This window comes from Anser cygnoides, chromosome 4, assembly GCF_040182565.1.
Source record: "Anser cygnoides isolate HZ-2024a breed goose chromosome 4, Taihu_goose_T2T_genome, whole genome shotgun sequence".
Taxonomy (NCBI): domain Eukaryota; kingdom Metazoa; phylum Chordata; class Aves; order Anseriformes; family Anatidae; genus Anser; species Anser cygnoides.
Genome location: NC_089876.1, coordinates 62,262,503 through 62,279,427, shown reverse-complemented (window position 1 = coordinate 62,279,427; position 16,925 = coordinate 62,262,503). Strand labels below are relative to the sequence as shown.

General features: G+C 36.4%; 1 long non-coding RNA gene across 2 annotated transcripts; it reads right to left on the bottom strand.

Annotated features, from left to right (window-relative positions):
* Positions 1 to 797: 797 nt before the first annotated feature.
* On the bottom strand, positions 798 to 16,851 carry LOC106035114 (uncharacterized). 2 transcript variants are annotated; one of them, XR_001206544.3, is made up of 3 exons: positions 16,714 to 16,851; positions 15,646 to 15,783; positions 798 to 1,394 (listed from the first exon to the last, which is right to left on the bottom strand). It is a non-coding gene; the product is annotated as an uncharacterized lncRNA (long non-coding RNA). The 2 variants fall into 2 exon arrangements; XR_001206545.3 differs by lacking the exon at positions 798 to 1,394 and adding an exon at positions 3,948 to 7,142.
* Positions 16,852 to 16,925: the final 74 nt, after the last annotated feature.

Here is a 16,925-nt window from a genome sequence, read left to right as displayed (position 1 = left end):
CCCCCTCCCTCTCTGGGATGGGGGAGAGAAACAGGAAAGTGAAGCCTGTGAGTTGAGATAAAGACAGTTTATTAAGACAGGAAAATAATAATAATAATAATAATAGTACTACTAATAATAATGTATACGAAACAAGTGATGCACAATGCAATTGCTCACCACCCGCTGACCGATGCCCAGCCTATCCCCGAGCAGCCGGCCCCCCACCCCGGCCAGCCACCCCTATATATTGTTTAGCATGACGTCAGATGGTATGGAATACCGCTTTGGCCAGTTTGGGTCAGCTGTCCTGGGTCTGTCCCCTCCCAGCTCCTGCTGCACCCCCAGCCTGCTCGCTGGCAGGACAGAGCGAGAAGCCGAAAAGTCCTTGGCCTGGTGTAAACACTGCTCTGCAACAATTAAAACATCAGCATGTTATCAGCGCTCTTCTCATCCTAATCCAAAACATAGCACCCTACCAGCTACTATGAGGGAAAATTAACTCTGTCCTAACTGAAACTAGGACAATAACCTGGAAGGTTGGTCTGTTTTAAAAATTCAAGCTGTGTTTCTGAAGGAAAATAAGAAGCAGATCTGGCTTTGGAAATGTGCTAAAAGGCAGTCATGCTATTAGGAGTACTGCACTATATGACAGGGTATGTTATATTGACTACCGATTTCCCTCTTTCTGAAGTGAAATTAATTTAACTCTAGCTTCAAATCTGCAAAATGAGCCTCTTACATCTTAGAACCAAAGCACAAGCATTGAAGAACAGAGGTCCTTTCAATGACTTGTATTGCCATACCTACATTAAATTCTATTTTAAGAGTTGTCAACAGAAAAATATCACCTTTTTCTCACTCTGCTGATTTGTAGTAGTTCAGAAAAAGAGAAACATATCCATCTGTAATTTATTTATTAATTTCACTGTCATGATAGGGAAGCCTGAAAATGGATGAGTACATATCGGATTGAAGGAACAAGTTTTTATTTGGAGCTTCCTAATAATTCCTGTATATAAGTAGTAAAATCTTTTGGCCCTGATTTACTGAATACTACCCCAAGAAATCACTGCAAATAAGATCAAGTCTTTATGAAAGACATTTACTATAAAACCTGCTTATCATTCTTTTCCCCATTTATAATTTTCTTGCGTTCCCATGTTCATATGCATACAAGTATATTTGATAAGGAAAAAAGTATGACTTTTAAATATATTATATTATTGGCTAATTCTTCAGTAAGTTGTACAAGAACAAGAAATGCTATTACAGAAGTAACAGAAATGAAAATTTCATGAACTTTAAATATATGCAGAGAGAGAAATCAAAGCACAGAAAATCCACTGAACAGGGAATGTATTGAGTTTTGATGACTTCCAAAAGGATATGTGATTTTAAAGGTTTAGAAAAATCTGAAAGAAAAAAAAAAAAGATCTGCAATCAGATAAATATCTTTATAATATAGTACTATTAATATACTATATAATACTATATATACTATATAATATACTATATATATACTATATAATACTATATGTACTATAGTACTACTATATAGTACTATATAGTACTATATAATATAATATAGTACAGTATAATGGGGAATTCTGGCACACACACACACCAAAAAAAATTTACTTTAGAAAAGTTGAATCTGGACATAAACTAATAGAAAACATGCCAAGAAATTTGTCTAGCATCAGAAAACTAGTCATATTAGGAGTCCCATAAAGCAAACATTTTGCAATTCTGCACCTACAAAATCTGCCTTGGATAGAAGAAAACAGAATAAACATGAGCATACATGAGCATGGTGAAGACAGCTGCACATTCACTGGGGTGAAAGCAAATAGTATGAAAAAGAAATGGAAAGGTGTGAATTGCCTCATTCATCTAATATGATAACTCAGAAACCTATCAGTAATCATCTAAAGCTATCATCCTGAAACCTTATATACAGCTCAATACCATTTACAAAACTCTCCTTGCAAAAAAAAAAAAGCAGCCTGAATATATATATTAAAAAAAAAAAAACTATTTTCGGTATTATTTTAACAGAATTCTAGGTTTGATTAACTCATTTTTACATCCTAAATGCTAGATAGAAATCTTCCATGTGGTTTTTTTTTCCAAGCTTTCAAAATCTTATAACTGTTATAACTAAATTCTTGTCAGATAAAACTTGACAACTTAGAATGAGGGCACAAGGTAAAACAAGCAGAAATCAAGCTAAATAGTACAAAGACTACTCTAAAGATGTTGTTTTTCATATTTCATTTTTTAATCTCCATTTTCCCCTATTTTTGTGAAATTGATGTAAAATGCCCAGATTTGTTATAGCACAGTTACATCCATGGGCTTAAGCACAGAACTAAATCTATGCAGAAAAAATATGTATACTTTTTCTTACCATTCACCAGTGTTAACTCTAGAACGTTAATATCAATACTAATCTGGGTTTTGCCCTTCAAGATATGTCTTAAAATAATGCTGTATAAATAAAAGCAAGATTTATAATGCCATTGAGCATCATAGCCAGTGAATATTGTTGTAAGAAATGCAGGATTTCTATAAAGTTCTGGCTTTAAATCTTGGAGAGAATTATTTTATCTTCAGAAGGTTGCAATAAATTGGCATTTTGTTCATTTTAGCACAGTAAATTTAACATTGCAGGGAATTATAAACAGCTAAAGAGGGACTGAGCATACCTAATAGGTTCATTAAGTCTGAAGTGCTGAAACTTGTTATTTCAAAGAATCAACAAAAGCAAGGTTCTGAGAAGGACACTTTGCCAGTAATTGGCCAAACAAAATTATCTGGCATGACAGGAAATCAGCATCTGGCAAAAAGCCAACTTCTAAAGCTTTCATCAGCTGTTTTAATCAGCAAAGATTATTATTCTAACTTTAAGAAGCTTATGTGATTTATCTTCATAGGTTTGACAAAAGAAAGTCAGCAGTCATTTTGGAGAGAGGCACTGCTATTGTCTTCTGGGATCTTTTAGACCGTCGGGAAGTAGTACAATATACATGATATACTCTGTGTAATCCTTATGTTCCTGATTGTATGAGCTTCAACAGAAAAGCTCTATGTGATGATGCCCACATACCTAAGTGTGAAATCAGACATAATGCAGTACCAGTGCTCCTCATTCTTTTCACCATAACATAATTACATGTTACGGAAATGTATAAGAATCTAAGACTAAAAAAGATAGTCTTAGAGAGGTAACCACCTGAGAGAGGTAACAATAAAGTCATTCATGATGGTGATAACGGACTGGTTACTACTGACTCACAGGAAGCCTTCCCTTGTATTCTCAAGGCAAACAGCAGTCTCCAGAGTAAATAATAATTTCCCAGGAATACTAGATTTTCTATAATACGCATAGTACATTTTACAAAGAAAAAAGCAAGCGAAAATGAGTGAAAAGAAAGTACCCCACTTAAAGCCTGTCTCATTATCAGATTTAGAGTCCTACAATATTACATTTTGATAGCAGTGAGCTGCATGGAAAGAGCCTATATTGACTTAACAGGAGTCATGACTTCTCCCTGGGCAATCCCTTTCTGAGCCATTAAACCCAGTCCAGAAATTTCCAGCAATTTAGAGGATGAATGTGTCCAAATTCATATGCAAACAACCCTAATGATTTAGGAGTGTAGTCTGAAGGACAGATGTTTCAGAGAAATGCTGATATTGAACAGGACCATTTCAAGGCCTCTGTTTTGGTAAGACTTTGGGGATCCTTGGTAAAACAGGCTATATCGATACAAAATATTGGAAGCAGACTAATTCTGAGGTGGTTTTCATTTTGCTTGTTTGTTGGTTTTTGTTTGTTTGTTTGTTTTGGTTTTTTTTTTTTTTTTTGGTTGGTTGGTTGGTTGGTTTGGTTTGTTTTTAATGATAGAGATTTAACACCATCTGATAACCATTTTGACTTAAAATTTGTAATAATTGATTCACATAAAATATTGACCCAATATCTTAGAGCACACAGAGCATGGATAAATAAACACTTTTTATCTAGAAGATGGATGCTTTGGCCTTCCATATTAACCATCCTTCTGCCAAAAGCTTATTACCACATTAAATGCAGACAGAGACCACAAATGGTCTTTGATTTTTGTCATGAAAAGTCCACCACCTACACCATTTACCAAGTAGGCAACTAAGAAGATGTCTTTTCATGCTATTCACTTACTACTAAAAGGAGTTGTAGGTGCAGAAATTTTCTAAGCCTTTTAACACCTTGCCAAGAGATATATTTATGTTGCTAAGTACTGACAAGTTTCTTGTCCTTTTTGTCCCTGCACATGAAAGGGGCATGGTAAGCAGTGGTATAAGAGTTAAAGCTGTATTAATAAATAGCAGAATTAGGAAATTGCTGAAACTAGCTAAAAGGGACTTATTTTTTTCACTCCTTCTTCCATCAAATATTACACTTTCTTCATAGATATTTCTTAAGTAATTATTTTTCCTAAAGAGGGTACTGGTTTCACACATCAAAAAAAAAAAAAAAAGTTACCATTACCAGTTACTGTTTTATAAAACATGAACTTTCATGGAACTACATTTTTCTTTCTCTCACTAGACCACAACTGTTTTTCTTGCATGGGTCTACAGGCAGAAGACTGATAATTTTATTCTCAGGACAAGATTTACAACTTCTAATGAGACAACTTGTGAATTAACAAAGAAATGCTAAACTCTGAAGAACCACTGTACTGCAGAGGAAAGTTCCTGTGGGAACACATTTATAAGAAAAAAAAAAAGTCTTATGGTATTTCTGTTAGCTTTAACTCCTTCCCCCATTGTTATATAATATGTTTTGATAAATGTATGGAACAAAAACGATAGACACAACTTTCAAGAACTTTTTAAAGGTATTAAACAAATGACCATGGCAAGCCATCTGGCCATTCCCCCATCCTTCCTACAGGCCTACCAATAAAAGGCAGACTTTAGTAGTAACCTCCCTTAAGGTCCAGATCTACCAGTACTGGGAACACCCCACCCTCCCTGAAAGCCTAGAAAGCAGACATCGTGCCCTGCCAGATCAAATAGCCAACTGAATGCCAGAGCAGAGGACCGCACAAAGAGCAGCCTGTCAACACCCCATCCCTTTTAAGCAGAAGTGTCTGCAGATAAAACCCCTCTGTCACTCATAACTGAGGAAACAGCACAGTAAAAATAAGAAATCACATCAGCCCATTGAGACTCAGGTTGTTTAAAAGAGTAACAGCAGGACCAGAAACAGCATAACTGGGGCTGCATGATACTCAGAGGATGCTCTGAAGTTTGGAGTGAACTTTTACTCCCTGCATTGACTGACTATTTGGCATCTCCAAGTCTTCTTTTCAGCTTCACTCCACACCTTTTCATCTTCTCTTATTCTACTATGACTATTTCCCTCCACTGCATATTCAATTGTTTCCATTTATTTTACCTCATTACAACTTTATTTACTCCCCACCAAAAACAAATTTACTCCAAGCTGTTTCCTACCATCATACTTTTCCTTCTGTTCATTCATTAGCACTCTTTCTAACTGTCTCAAACTGAGTAAATCTTAATTAAGACTACAAATTCCTTGAAATTGAGATTGCCATTCCTCATTTTACTTTTGGCAGGTGCCTGCCAGAAGAAGTATAAAAATAATGCTGGAAAAGTCATAATAAGAACAAGGCATTATGGGCTTACATTTAATAACAAGCTTTATCTTCAAGTATTACAAAATTACCAGTTTAGCCCATATGTGACAAAACAGTGAGCAAGCAGAAACTCTAAAAAGCAGTCTCAAAAATGAATCATTAAACGGCCTGAAGTATTTTGAGGTGCCTCTTTCACAGCCAATACAAAGATGTGGTAGCATGTAACGTATATCCTCTCTATCTGGCAGGGCCCTGAGTGCTCATCCTCTCCAGAGAGGTTTGGCTGCTGCAGCCCAGGGGCTGCCCAGTCCCGCTGGTGGCCATGGGCAGAGGTATGGGCACTGGGCCGTGGGCATTGCAGTGAGACTGCAGCCAGGCCATTTCTGTGCCTTAGTAACAGCAGTCTTGGAGCTGACAGTAAGCTTTAGTTGCAAGCTCAAAGCACAAATAAAAATGTACTCAAAGAGGTACAGACTCTCTTCCATGGAAAAGCTGGAAAAAACTGATGGGTATCAAGGGCCATTCTCTCAAAAGTAGGTTCAAAAATGTCAGATAGAAAGCTTCAACAAACAGATCTCCAACCTACAAATGTGAAGGCCATCGTTATTCCATGGTCTTGCATTAAGGGAAAATTGAGGTAGGCTAAGGAGGGATTGTCCTTTCGCTGTATTGCTCTAAACGTATTTGCTCTTCAATCTCACTTTCCACGTCTCTGTTTTTCCACCTCTTTCAGAAAAGCTGAAAAATAATGACTATGACTAGATGTTCCCTGGATCTGAATCTATATGTATACCAATCTCAATGTCTGAAATACTAGGTATGAGTTACCTGTTCTTATGAAGGTTTTTAAATGCCAAGTCCAAAAAGCCAGAACAAAAGATACTCTAAATAGATCTCTAAATTGTGTTATTCTCTGGTTTGAGCTCTGTGATTTGAAGATGTAATTTTATTTATTCTCTCTCCAATTTGGTATGTAGCTAACCTATTCATTTCCGGAAGGCCCTATTGCTTTCAGGCAGCACAGACAAGTACAATCTGTAAAGAAATGTGAACAAATATCCCGGTCCTAATACTGAGATGTATTAACCTGTTCCTGCTATCTACATGCTGAAGCATACAGCCTGAGATGATCCATTTGTTGCAACCTCCTGGCACCAGTGTGGAAGCCCCATTGCAATGTCCTGCAGCAGTTCGGAAGTTGGCAGGGGGGTTCAGCAGCCATCCATGATCTTCACATCCTGCCCCAAACAGATCTTTTCCTTTTGTGTTTTTATAGACCCATTGGTCACTCAGGAGCACTCACTCCTTTGTAACTCATGGGCGGCATCTCCAAGAACAGGTGGTCTCTTATTGACTGTCTGCCGTTGTTTCTGTGGCTCTTTTGATCATTTCTCGGTGATAATGTTTGGACTTTTGAAAAAAACACCATCCAGACAGAAGCTGATATTATACATATTGTTATTCAAAAACATCTCACACAGGCAGCAGAAACAAACAGCATTTGTGCTGAAAGGTAAACAAACACACATCAAATACAAATATTCAGAATTAATGTGTATTAAAATCACTGCTCTATTGAAACATTCATAATTCAACAAATGTTATTTATTACTTAGGATCCTTTGCATAGCATGCAACAGAACATTTTATGCTTATTACAATCATTCTTTGCATTCTTTGCATTCACATATGTACTAGATCTCTCACCAGAAAAAAAGGAAAAGAATTTACGACGGTCTCTATTCGGAGGAATTTACAACATAAGAGTATTGTAAATTTGAAGAAATGATGCAGCATAAAAGACTGCTGAGGTAAACTGTAAGAGAATCACACAGTTTTGCAGTAAATATCATCATCATAGTTCCATCAGATTTTATAGCACAATGAGACTAGGTGTGATTAACATGGGTTTAGATGTTTGAATTGGACCTATTTTATACTCATGAAAACAACTCTGTATGCAAGAAAAACAGTTTAAAAAGAAACAGTGCATAAAAATGTGTCCACATCAACAGGCAGGAAACGAAAAGTTAAGTATTACAGTTCATCTCAACTTGTTTGGTTTTATAAATGCTTAGTGTGGATAATGTCAATACTATATGTCTGTTATAGAATTCCTATATATACATATCAGGAAACATGGAAAAAAAAAAAAAAAAAGGAATATAAACTTGTGAATTCTATTTCTAAACCTTTTGGGTTAGCCAGTGAAACAAAAACAAACAAAAAAAAACTTTTAATGAGGAGACATGCCAGTCACATTTAAATCTAGCATAAAACTGAACAGAAATTGTTAACAATTTACAGAATCTTTGTCATAATCAATTAATGTTTCATGATGAATATTTTTCTGAAAAACTCACTACAGCTTTAAACTTCAGTTTCAAATTACAGGTGAAAACTCCTGGGGAAAAAAAATAATAATAAGACAACTGAGTAGGAATAGCCCTCAGCATTTTTAACACAAGTATTATGGCTACCATAAAGTTTGGCTGATTCATAGACATGGAGAGCAAAACAATGGCAAACTTTCCTAGATCTGTGGTGGATGGCAGAGGTAAAAATCAGGAGCCCTCCCTTGAATTCTCTTATTACTTCAATTTAGTGCAGTTACTGTTATGTAGTGCGTAGTGGTCATTCACAATCACTTTATGTCACCTTCTACTACAACTGGCGGGAAGCTCAAAATAGATTTATGAACTAATAATATATTTCTGTCCCCCCAGAATACTGGGCTTCCATTTAACATGAGAGTTAACATAACATAACCTTAATTCAATTAACATTTAACATTTTTTTAATTACATAATACCTCGAACTAAGTCATTCAAATGTGCTAATGTGCTGTTAATGTCTGCTGTTTAACAGAAAGTAATTTGCTTGAGGTAGTTGGAGATGAAAGAGTGCAAATTCACATACAAAGAAATATAATTTATATTTTTAGCATATTAAAATTTGAAAAGTTTTCTAATATACCCCAATGTATTACACCTTGTTTTCATTACACTCACATCTGATCTCTCACAACCATAATCATCTAGGATTACTATTAAACATGCACGTGTTTTGAAAGGAGGGTAATCTTACTTCAGTTTGAAGTAGATAGGGCTAGACATTAAAGTCTGCATGAATAGTCCATTTCCTATTAAGACTCATGCAAGCTACCTGTCCTCCGAGGCTCTGATTTTGCAGCTGTCATCTTTCCCAGAGTTTGGGCAATGAAGGAATCTTTTGTTCTACTGAAAAGTGGTGCATTGTTCCCTGCTCAGGTGCCCAGAACAAAAAGTATAAGGCAATATAATGAGCTTCTCTCCAGACTGGCTTAATGCTTTTTTCTTTATGGCAGATTTTTCACTGAATGAAACTTTCCTTGTTCACGCTAAGAAAAATTGCCACTTCTGTTATATTTACAATCTTGTGATACATTATAAAGACTTCAAAATATATTGAAATGGCAATTACTCTTTAATCCAAAAATAATATTTTACAGACATGGTTATAACAGTAAATTAAATGTTTTTATTTTGCTTGAGTTTTCCCCACACTTTGTTTATTTCAACAATAAACAGGTTATACCTAGACATTTCTAAAATGCTATTCATCCGCTTTTGCTTATTCTGGTTGCTAACCTGAAATCCTGACCCCATGAGATTTTTTTGGTTTATTCCCCCTGAATTGCTAGGGGAATGTTCTTCAAAGTTATTTTTGCCTATTTTACATACTTTTTAATATACCTAGTGACAGAAAGGAGTTTTCTCACCACCTCTAAGTCCCATTAAGTTCATGATACAAAAAGAATTACAAAGGTCAAGTGATTGGCTGTGGAAGAAATTCCCTGTGAAATGCACTGTCTGATTTTTTTTATTCTCAGGTACGTATTCAGCTCTCTTCAAGAAGATTTTGTGCAGCAGAACCCTCTAGTGAGAGGGAGAGATTTCTCTTCCCTGAGGACTAACTTTCTTCTTTCTCAAGGGGGAGAACATTTCAAAGCACAGGTGCAGTAGGCAAATAAATGAGCTATATCAAGGCGGTGAGAACCTGTTAACTCATGCAAAAACTGACAGTGATCCTGCATTAGCATTTCTGTTTGGATCAGGAACGTACTTTCAGTGCAAATCTCCTAAACCTCCTCAGTTTACATGCTTTGGTTTGTATCAGAGTTGTCTCAGACCACACAAAATGGATCCCTCTAGATGAAACTAAAGCAGGAGATGTAAAGCAGAAGAGGGGCCAGACTAGAGCTAGTCTGAAAATAAAATCTCCAAAACATGTATAGCATGGATTATAAATCCTCTTCATGAATCGGTCTGAAAGAAATTTCCACATCTGTTCTTACTATGCATCACTACTTGTCAATACAGACATAGTGTCAGAACAAACAGGCCTTAGTAGGCCATGGGTACTTGTAGGGCAGCAGAGGGTGTTGTACAGCATTTGGTGAATCTCAAAAAGTTGTTGAACTGGCTAAAGCCAATCCTGGAAGCAAAAACCTGTCAAAGATGCACTTCACATTTATTTCTGTTCTATCTGTCTGTCACTTCCTACTGAAAGAATCAGCTATTCTTCCAATCGTAGTTAAAAGAGGCTCTTCTAAAGAAAGCTCAGGGGTAACTACAAAGCAAAATCTAGGCATAAACACCTCAAAGCCCCGCCTGACCTGGGGTCTGATCATAAAAGGATTGCTATGGGATGGCTGTGCTGACCTGAAACACAGCTCTCTAAAGTCTAGGGATAGATTCCATGCTGCAGGAATGAAGGCTGAAGGAATACAGTGTGCAAATGAGAGCTCCACCCATAAAGCAAGGTATGAAGTATTCAGACTGATGCTTCAGTGTTCTGAAGTACTCAGACTGATGCTGCCTACATTTTGCCAGAAACAACATAAGAAAGGAACAGCTTATGGTCCAAAAGTGGCTTAGAGCTCTTTATCTCATTTCCACACTACTGAGTTCCACTTATACAGGTGTGTATGCTCTGAATTAAAGGATAGCGTGCAAAAGCACTTATGCTGTAAATTCTGGTTAAATATAACCTACCAGTTGGGGTCCTAAATATGAAGGAGGGTTAAATAAATCATGTTTAAAAATATATATTCTGAATAAAATATTAAGCTCTTTCTTTATCAGGAGGATATGGTGAGGTGTTCTTAAAGGCTATTACATGCATTCCTTCCTTAGCTGCAGATTGACCATAAGGTCTCTTCAACACTGCTTTGCACATTTTGTACCAGAAGATGGTATAATGAATGGTGTATGTAAAGGTCATCAGATATTTAAGCCCAGAGTTTACTCCTAACAGTATTTAATACTTGATAGAAGTTCATTCTGACAAGTTAGAGTGGCTGTAAAATGTGGTTACCATGAATGCACCAGTGAAAGATGCTTTCTGAATGTATAATAATATATTTACTGCAAATATAGATAAAACTTATGAAACCTCCACAATTCTGTGAAGTGAGAAATGTTTTTCATATCTGCTATATTCATTTAAAAAGCTTAGAAACTCAGTAGTTATTCAAAACCATGCTTAGGAATCCTCTGTAGTACATTTCAACAACATACAGTATCAGTGAAGAACCTAATGTGTTATCCTACTGTTATCTTGTACTTACAGGTATAAGCTTTTTGATTGCAGAATATCTTCTCCATCCTTTTACTGTCCTTTTCTCAAAAACTGATTACCTACCCATGCAAACCACAGCACATTTTTCCTGCTTGGACACTGTGGTTTTGCCCCAGCTTGCAAAATTGTTAGATTTCCTCACTTTTGATGTCTGACATGCAGGTAGTCAAAAGGTTTGCTATACAAATTATTTGATTTATCCTTTAACATACACAGTACTAACTAACCCATGTAATTAATTTCCACATTACACAATTTAGATTGTGAATTTAGTGAGGCTTATTAAAATACTGGAAATATAGACCTAGCCACAGTCATGCATCAGATGGGTTGATGGGGAAAAAATTCTCTGCCAGCTTCACAAAATATCAGTCATCTGCTAATAGAATTTAGGAGAAAACTTCCAGTAACTGCAGGCTTTTTTGTAATCCTACCTGATAGCGTTTCTTCTGTAAACCACCATCCGAATGGATGATCAGCTGCTAATCAAAGAAATGTCTTTCCTGACTGTATTAATCTGTTACATATCTGCAAAGTGAAAAGCAGACTGGTTCTTCAGTTCAGTACAGTTTATTCACTATAAATCTAGTGAATACAACGTAGAAAAACAAATTTGTCTTTCACTGATTAGAATCAGCAGACTAACATGTATGCTCTAAGGACTGCTGAATAAATCAAGTCTGTGATGTTAGGTATGAAAGAAGTAATCTTTTTTCTTGCAGTTCTGGCTGCCACTGTGTGCAGTTTCAGGCTATGTGTAATCCAATATAATGGCCACCAGAAGGGGCATCTTTGCTCCTCATTTCTGCCTCCACTTGTGTGCTCTGGCCCGTTCCTTTGCATTAATGACTGTGTGGCCGGCTCTCAGTTCAACCAACTGATCTGACAGAAAACTACCCCACTGAAAAATAAATAAATTATTAAAAAAAAAAAAAAAAAGAAAAAAGATTGTTTTGCTGTCAGATTAGCAAACTGAACAAATTCATCCTATGAACATATGACTCCAATAAAGCTTTTGGTATTAATACAGACAGAAAATTTGAAAGTTGTGAACTACTGCATTATAGAATAAATGGTAAGGTAATATAAGAAAATGTTTTTAAAACCATCTTTACTTCAACTAGTGATGAATGCAAGATTTGCTTTTGACATTTGCTATGTTGCTTGTAATATCTTTTCGTAAGTAAGGCACTGTTGACTGCAATGTTTGAAAGAAAACTGTTCATCAAATCCATTAATTTTTCCAATAAATTTAATGACTGCTCAATACACACAGAAAAGTAGTTTATGTAAAATTCACAGTTAATTGAAAAACACCACAGTTTATTGTTACAAGACTGAGAGTGGGTATCTCTGTATTTTTCCTTAAAATTTTGTATTACTCTAGTCTTTCAACAATTGAATGTTCAAAATATGGGTTCAAAATTTGCATTTGTAAAATAGAGACATGTTTCCAAACAAATTTCTTAGCTTGCTTTTTATCTCTTGACAAGTTGAAATTAATTTTCAGTGCTGTACATTATTTATTCATTATTTTCGTTAATATTTTAGGGAGAGTGTTGAGACATTGCCTTAAATTTAACTCATAGTCAAAGAAACTGCTGTTTGCATGCGTAGTTCTGTTATTGAAATTGCTTCACTGTTGTTCTGCAAAGGTTTGGATTACACATGACTAACTTTGTTCAGGTAGACACAAATGCAAGCTTTCAATATGAAATCAAGTACAACAGGAATGAGATGAGAAATATATTGCGCATACCAAATCTATACCCGGCTTAGTTCTTTTGCAAGCATCCACATATATTTGCTTCTAAATCACTGTTGAAAGACAGTTTTCCAAGGACAATTAGTACTCTTTAAGAACACTTCAGCAAAACGACCAGAACTGGGGCATGCACCACACTGAATTTCTGATTTTAGCAACTTACTTTTTAAGCTCATAGATTTCGCACAGAAATTTATTCTTGTACAGTAACTACTGCAAGTGACACCGCCCACCCCCAGTACTCAGTAACAATTAAAGGACACTAATGTCTGTGCAAACATTCAGCTATTTAACTATTTATCTGCAGCAGTCAAATACACTGAAAAAATTACTCCTGTGACAGTCTAGGCAACTGTGAGACACAGGTGCATATTTATTTTAAAAAGCAAATAGATAACATGCAGTGCAAACAGATTAAATGGATTCTCTTTATGAGGCACAATATGAAGGGAATTGGACAGCAAGTCAGCTGTAAAATTTGCTCCATTACACGCACCACCTAAACACATTTCCATTATGGCCTGTGACTTTTTTTCACCCCTCACACTAAAACTCAATTTTATGTGATGGAGATTTTAAGTACTCTGTGCTTACATTACCCGACTTTGCAATATATTGTTTGTACTTTCAAATTTTTAATAACCTTACTGCTACCTCTTTGCTCCACAATTTTTAGCTCACATCTTTCGTGCTTGGTGGAGTACTTCTTCCAGTAACATCCTTTTGTGATTCATCCTTATAGTTTAATGTGTCACTCAATGAAATGTGACAAGATGGTTACAAAACAATTGATGGTCAAGATTAATTACTTAAGAATATTAATTTCCACTAGCAAATATGCATATTTTATTATGAAAATACATTTTTTCAATTATTGTTTTTCTCTACTGAGGAAAATTGTTTTAAAGATACTTATTTATACTTATTTAGAACTATAAAACCAAATATCTATAGATGTTAGAACATCTGTCATAGTAGGTATATATATATAATTTTACAAATAATATGGAGAGAAAGTGACAACTTTGGCCTGCATTATTTGTCATTTTTGCTTATAAAGTTAAAAACAGAGAAAGCAGACACATTTGAACATGACTGGGTATGCTCTGTGGGAATGCCACTTCCATTAGATTACTCCTATATCCTTAGAAGCTTTAAATTATAAAAAGATGTGGTAAGTTAAATATTAGTTTAATCTTGGTTTATAGAATAAAGTTGTCACATTTCAGCCAACAAAAGATGTAAAAATGACAGAAAGGCTGTTTTCAGGCTATCCTGACCACATTTTCCAGTGTTATCCCACATAATTTGTGCTAAATCTGTTGTTTGAGCATATTTCTGTTTAGAACACAGGGCAAAAGCATGTTCCGCTTATCTCTGGCACAGCCACATGAACATTAGCTTGTATTTTGCAATCTGCAAATGACACTATTTGGCCTATAGGCTAAAAGGTTCAGGAACATTCAGAGTTATATGCATCAATCTCTGTTCCTTGAACTATAAGAGAAAGCCTTCATATGAAAAGCTCCCTTCCCACATTCAGTACTGCGGGGACACAAGGTGTTCTGACCACTTTGTCTCTTCTATTCCTTTCACTAAATCTCCTGGCTTAATCATTCACCTTATCTGATTCTTCAACTTGCATAAGCAATCACTTGTCTATGAGAAGCAGCTTACAAGAAAGGGAAATGCTGCTGAAAAGCTTATCATCTGGCTAAGCTTTAGTATTTCAGACCACCTTTCAGACTCTGTTACTTTGAAGAGAAATATATGTAAATCTACTGAAGATTTACAATTGTCAGTGGAAGAGTTTTGAGGTTAACAAGTTTTTCTGTAACCCTATCAGCTTGTATTTTGCCTCCATCCCAAATGTTGGCAGGTAAATTTTGTGCATCTCAACAGTTTGCATGCTAGGGCTTTAGCTTAAGCTTCTGTATTTTCTAAATGCTAACCATCCTTCTTTGATCTCTGTGAGGCCCTGTCAGGTAGAACTTCTGTTAAATCCTTGAATTTCTTTGGTCTCAGTTTGGCTTCACAATAATAACCCCAGTAACTGTGTACACCCATCCCCTGCATTTTATTGTTTTCAGAGAAATACCTGGAGAGTTAAAGGTCAAACGGGTGGAGGTAAAAGGTAGCTGAACATATAGAATACTTCTACTGTGTAATTTAACACTTGCCACAGACAAAATGTTTAGACTTTTTGCAAAATACAAAGATGTAAAAACAGCCTTCACTCACAAACACTTTAAAAGTTGTATCACTTTTATTACTCTAGTAATATAAAGAAGTAAATTTTGCTTCAGTTCTCTAAGCTCAGGAAAGTCTCTAGAGGAACCAACAGAGTAACTCATTATAACAATTTGGGAATTGTCAACAGAAATCTCCAACTCCGTTCTTTGTGCAGTAAGTTTGCAGATGCAAGACAGCATTAAAAGTTAATTTATTAATTTTTAAATTATGGTACACAATGCACTGTATTATTGCCATCAGACACTAATTTTCCCCTCAAGTTATACAGGGTCATCTCATTCTCTCTGTTTTTTCATGGTTTGTTTATATATATTATTGCCACATGGATAAGTATTTTTAGTCAGTTTTCTGCAATATATTTCTGCTTACCTGGAGATCTGGCATCATGTTCCATTTCAGTAAAAATCGATGGGAGCTTTCCCAGAAAAAGGTGAAGGTGAATGGGGATGTATGCATTTCATGTGCTGATCTTTCACTTCACTAGGAAACAACTAGGGCTTATAGAACCTAACAAAAGACAAGTGATACCTGTGTTATTCCAGATCAAAAGGAATACCATTTGCATGTTGTGATCTAAGTCAGGTTTACTTTCATTTCCTTCCTGAGTAAAATTATTCATCCAACTGTGATATTTTACTGATATTTACATGAAATTTTCAAACACTTAAATGAACGTAGTCTCTATAATAGTTACAAATCAGAAAATGTTTTGCAAACTAAGGTTTTAACTGTTGAATGTAAGCATGTGTATGTCTTTATTTGTCTCTACAGACATAAAGCACAGCAGGGCAAAAAATGCTGAGAACTGTAGCGTCTACCCATAGTGGTCTCTCCTAGGCGAGTAAAAAAACAGACCATGAACGTCCTGCTTTTCAGCTGTGATGACGCACCCCAGGAAAGCAGAGGCAATGGCATCTTAGTGCCTTTGCTTCTACCAGTCCCGAGCTGTCAAACTGCCCATTTCCTTGGAACACCTCCAGCAACTCGACACAGTGGAGATGCAGGGGTTTCCTATCTGTGCCCTTTACCATAACCGTCAGACAGAGAGCAGCTTTCATTATCAATGCTAATACTTTTCTTTCACCTTACAGTGAAGAAAACGGCCTCTGGTGGGTCTCTTGGCTGCCATAAAGCCCTGTTTGTGTTTCCCCAGCAAGCAAGCACAGCCATATAGGTTTTACAGCAGGAAAAAGACTAGAATATTGTTACATGGGTTGGCTGATGTCACTTGATCTGACTAGCCACCACAGCACCAGTCAGCTAGCTATATTACTGAAAGAAATTTCTTGTTTACTGACTCCAAAAGAGCATGGAGGCCTCAGCAGAGCACATAGAGCCCGTAATGCAGTAGAAAGGTCACCAAGCTTCATACACATGTATGTCTTCATAAATGTGTATGTGTGTGTGTGTGTGCACAGTTTCTCTTCTCCCAGGTACCTGAGGAGGTGGCAGAGCGGTGTTATCACAAGCCCTGCCAGGGGCACAGCACAGCCCAACTGCTGCCTCAGGGCTGGGGAGCTGGGCCCATCATGGGGCCAGGCCACCATGGCAGGGCCTCACAGCCTAGGCCCATCCCACCACCCCAACTAGGCCAGGCTGGGACAAGCCAGGCAGGGCTCTGGGTTATACACAGTGATATATGATAATAT